Below are 5,448 nucleotides of genomic sequence, written 5' to 3'. Positions count from 1 at the left end.
CTTTATAGCATCAGACCTTCCTTCCATCAGCAGTCACATCCGCCACTGGTAGCACCTGCAAAGCACGTGCACAGTAATGGGGTGTCCTATGGAAACAATACATGGGCCCCTTCCTCTCTCTCTAAGAAGGCCCCATGGACCCCACACTACAGTCTCCTTCAGAGTGATAACTTCTAGTCCTTTTTATGGAACACAGTAGGGTGGGGAGACATGATCTTTACAAGGCAGAAAGCTCTTGGGTGGGGCTAAGCAGAGAAGATCAGTGTCTGGAAGGAAAAGAAATCCGTTTCAGGAAAGCACTTTTATTGCTGGGGGTGGGAGGGCCCAGGTGGAGGCTGCACAGATGATCCAGCTCGGTAGAAAGAGTGGAACAGGAGGCTGAGCCTCAGTGAGTGACTGCAGGGCGTCCTGTGAAGACACAGCAGGAAGGGCTCTCAGCCTCTTTCTCCCCTGACTCAGCCCCAGGGGGGTCTTTCCCTCCCCACCCCACACCACAGTGGAGATGAGTCTAGAGACCCAGGAGGCCCCTCTCTGGAGGTCTGGCTCTTCGTAGAGCCCCTCCTCCAGGCTTGCTGTCAGTCACCCCTCTCCCACCTCCCCTCAGGTGCCCAGGGTCACACATCCAGCCGCTGCCCCAGGGATGGCCGGCCGCCCGGGACGCAAATTCCAGGCACTGATGGCAAGCTAGTGAAGGGTATCCAGGGACCCCTGAGGACGTGAGAGGGAAGGAGAGGGGCTGCGGCCTGGGGTGAAGGGAAGCAGATGGGCAGCGCTGGCCTGTCCCTGCCTGCTGCCGCTGCTGCCTGCCCGGCATCTGCCTTAAAGAGGGGCTGGACCATGCTGGACACCTGCTGGCCAGCTGAAATGGAGACCCACAGCGATGGTCACCCTCACATTCTCTGTGTCCCAGGGACACACGCATCCCTCTGGCTCTAACAAAAGGAGGGCAGGCGTGGCCACCCCAGCCTACAGATGAGGAGCCAGGCTCGTCTTCCTGCCCAGGTTGTACAGTCGGAGACCAAGCGGGACTTCCACACACGTATCCTGATCCTAAACTTTTGGCGGGACTTCCCTGGTCCCGTCTCCAGTCTTCAAGTTGGACTCTCAACACACTGTACTTGCATCTCCATGTCTGAGGTCATTTTCTCCCACAAACGGCTATGGCCTTAGTGTGCCTGGATAGTAACAAGTCCCTGGGAACAGTCCAGAGCTCCCAGGAGTGAGTGTGTGAGAACTGCAGTCTTTTGCCCTCTCGAGTGGAATAATTCTGGGGCGTGTATTGGGCACCGCTTCCCAGGGTTTCCCAGCAGGATCAACTTGCCGTTATCCACTGAGGAAGCTGGCTTTATCACACACAGTGTATTGGCTGCCTTCTCTTCCCCGTGTGAACCCTCCTCTGAGTTCCAGCACCTCCCAAATACTCTACTTGCTCAAATCCTGTTTCAGGGTCCGTATCTGAGGACTCAGCAAAAGTCAAACTGCTATTAAAATATGTACAACTCTGTGTGAGATCTCAGAATATGATAAGACACAGCTTCAGGAACATAAGGATGATTGCCATACAAGCACCAAGTGAAATTTGCTCAGTTGTGTTCAACTATTTTCAAGCCCATGGACTGAAGCCTGCCAGGCTCTTCTGTCCATGGAATTCTCCAGGCAAGAATACTGGAGTGGGTTTCATTCCTTCTCCAGGGAACACAAAAGAATCTGCTACTTATTTCTGCTTATTGTGCATCTGTAAAGTACCCCAGCCATTGCCAGTGCAGGCACTTCCGTCATATCCAACTCTCTGTGACCCCATGGACTGCAACCAGTGAGGCTCCTCCATCCATGGGATTCTCCTGGCAGGAATGCTGGTCTGGGTTGACGTGCGCTCCTCCAGGGGATCTTCCCAACCCAGTGATTGAACTCATGTCTCTTATGTCATCTGCCTTTTCAGGCGGCTTAGTTACCACTCGTGCTCCCTGGGAAGCCCCTAGCTGTGGCAGGCACCTTCGAGGATGGCCTTGTGTGATCAGTAACTATTGTCCCTTTGACAGAACCAGGTTAGAGAAGTGGTGACCTGGATTCTGCCCCAGGCTGACCATCGGAATGGGACCCATGGAGGGATGCAAGGATCTCCAGAGCGTGGCCTTTCAGTCAGCAGGATTTCATGGCTGGAAGTGTTGGCTGCTTCCTGGACATGATCACATGGGATACACATGGAGGGGAGGCAGGAGACTGTGCACTACCTTTTAAAAGAATCATTTGCACGTGGCTGTGCTGGTCTTCATCACTGCGCGCAGGCTCTCTCTGGTTGCAACAGTGAGGACTACCCTCTAGTTGCAGCTCAGGGGCTCAGTTGCCCCGAGACACCTGGCATCTTCCCAGACCAGGGACTGAACCAGTGTCCCTTGCCTTGCAAGGTGGACTCGTAACCATTGGACCATCAGGGAAGCCCTGAGTCCTCTACTCTTGTGTTCTCCTTGGGGCATAGGATTCAACCTCGCTGGGGCCGAGGGAGTCCCAGTCCAGGTGAGGAAGGAGGGCGTCCTGAACCCTCTGCTGGGGGTGGTCCAACAGTCTTAGAGGCAAAGGAAAAACCTCACTTAAAAATTATTTCATTTTTTATGTATTTGATTTGGCTCTGCTGGGTCTTCCTTGGAGCTCAAAGACTTCTCTTGCTGTGGCCCTGGACTGTAGAGCTCAGGCACTCAGTAGCTGTGTCTCGCAGGCTCTGTTCGTGGCAGCAAGTGGGATCTAATTGCCTGACCAGATATGGAATCCCGGCCCCTGATTTGGGAGCTTGGAGTCTCAGCTAATGGATCACCAGGGAAGTCCCACCCCTAGGCCTTAAGCAAATCAAGAACCTTAATGTTTTGAGTGTGGCCCCGATAGGAGAGGCTACTTACGCAAGTTTGCAGAGTGAGGTGAAAAAGAAAGAAATCAAACCGAGGTCCGCTGTACCTGCTGTTGTCTAGATTTCCATGACGGCGGTTTTCCGACACAACTTACGGGTTCAGGCCTGTGCCGGTGCAGAGCTTTCGTTCCTGTCCTCGGGGATTTTGTGCTCTGGTGCGGGGAGGCGTTGCTTCTCTTTGTTCCAGAATTAATCATAAAGAGCAACAAAGTCCCTCGTTTATGAAGCATTAAATACGTGCTGGGCTCTGACTTTGTGCTCAAGGAGACTTCATCTCGTTCCTCACAAATCTCTTCTGTTGGCGGTGTGTTAGAGGCAGAGGTGTGACTTCTATCTCTGGGGGTTAAATCAACAAGGAGGCATTTGGGCTCCTGGAAAGATCCTGTGTCTTGACGTGGCTCCATCACAGGGTGAGTCTCCTCTGGGACAGTTCCCCGCGAGGTCTACGATACAGTGCAGGTGACAGGCCGCATCTTACGCATCCTTAGATACATTTTAAATACAGTAGGAGCGCTGGCCTGATATCCCCACATGTGGGCTTCCTGTCACCCTCCCCTGCAAAACGACGCTAACTAAGCTCTGGGCAGTTCAGCTGGCGTCTTTACAGCAGAGTCCCTGGAGTTCCTTACATCATCCTGAACACAGAGCAGGCCCTCAGCTGCCGCGAGCCAGTGTGAGGAACTCCGCCTGTGGCAAAGGTCATGAGGAAGGAGGCTCAGCATACACAAAGGCGGGATCGAGCCTCAGGAGTCCCCCTGGAAATTCTCAAGCACCCACCCCCAAAACCAGAGTCTGCCTACTTTACTGCTTTGTGCTCTCACCTACACCTCTGACTTTACAGGGGGCTGTCCCCCACCACCTCTTTCTGAAAAAGAGTTAACTTACAGCTCCAGTTGATAAAGTTCCTGGGCGTGACAAGAGTGTTTCAACCTACAAACTCCTTTGGAAGTCCTCTAGCCTGCCTGAACAGGTTCTTCCGGCCACATGTGATTGTTCACAGCCTCCCAACCATGAGAGGCATGAGATGTTCTAAACTATCTAAATACAGATTCCTTTGAGCAGTGAAAAAATTGATTAGAAATTGTATTGGTGAAGGGTTTTTCACTTGTTGGGCCAATGTTTGCTGCTAAGTTTCCATATCCCTTACCTACTGTCCTGGCAGTGTATTGATTAATATAATTAGTGTATAGGAATGTAAGGACGAGCTTTAATGTTTGTAACCTTGGACCCTTGAGTTAATTCTCTTCTTGTTATAGCCCACCACCACCTTTGCCCTATAGGAATACAACTTTATCTAAGGCTTTCGGAGGGTGGCGCCTGACTTTAGAATAATCACCTTTAGAGAAAAATAAGTTCTCTGAAGAAAGGGTCATAAAATGTTAACAGGCCTCCTGGCCAGAAGATGATGTAAATCACCTAAACTTTTGCATGTGATAAGCTTGCAGGAAGAAAGCCTGGCTTCGATAAGGATCAAGGACTGCTGTCGTTGCCTGACTCTACCCCTTCCCCCATTATCCTCTATGCACAACTTAAGGTATAAACACTACTTTGGAAAATAAAGTGTGGGCCTTGTTCACCGAAGCTTGGTCTCCCCATGTTGTTCTTTCTCCCACCTTCTGGCTGAATTCCCATCTGGATGGTGGAGGCTCGTCAAGCCTACTAATTATGCCTGGGCTTCTAAGATCTGACCGGGGAGGCCTTAGTGTCTCCTCTCCTTCGGGAGAACGGGAGGATGCCTGCGGCCTACGTAGGTGATGCAAATTCCTTGTCTTGGAATTTTATTAGCTTTCCATGTAAACCAAGTTATTCAGCCTCTTTTCTCAGCTGAATTTTCCTACTGAGCTATCCTTATTCTATTACTCTTTATATCTCTAATTAATATTTAATTAAAGCTATTGTATCCAGTTTGCTGACCCCGTCCCTGCTTGTAATTCCCTGGATCCACCGGGGCTGGACTCTGGCACTCAGCCAACTCTCGGTGCTTACTAGTTGACCAGGGGGACAGTTGGGTCCTGGTTTCCTGACAAATGCTACCCCAAGCCCACCTGCATGGTACTGTCCTCAGAGCGTTACTGGAGCGGATCTCACTAGAGGTAGATCCTGTCATCAGCCTTGGTTTATGGATGGGAATATTGAGACCCGAGTGGCTGAGTCTGGAGTGGCGATTGCATTCTACAACACAGCACACTGCCCTCTGCAAGATGTGGGGCTGACGGACCTCACACAAGGGGCAGAGCTGAAACCCCTACCAACAGAGATGCACGCGGTAAGCTCCAGAGGTGGGGTTTCACGGATGCTGAAAAGGTAAGCGCCATTACCTAATGGGTAACAGTTGAGCAAATCAAAGACAGCAAGGTCATGGGAGTCACTCACTAGGATCAGACATGCGTCTTCGAACTCACCGTGTGGCCTTGGGCAAGTCACTTCCCCTGTCTTATGGATCTGTCGACTTGAACAGCGGTACCTAAGGCCCTCAGGTGAACGTAAAGATTAAGAAGGTAAGATAAGGATGCAAAAGCCTTAATGAAGCACAGCGTTCGGATGGTGTG

This window comes from Bos taurus, chromosome 15 (genome assembly GCF_002263795.3).
Source record: "Bos taurus isolate L1 Dominette 01449 registration number 42190680 breed Hereford chromosome 15, ARS-UCD2.0, whole genome shotgun sequence".
Classification (NCBI taxonomy): Eukaryota; Metazoa; Chordata; class Mammalia; order Artiodactyla; family Bovidae; genus Bos; species Bos taurus.
This window is presented reverse-complemented; position numbering follows the sequence as displayed.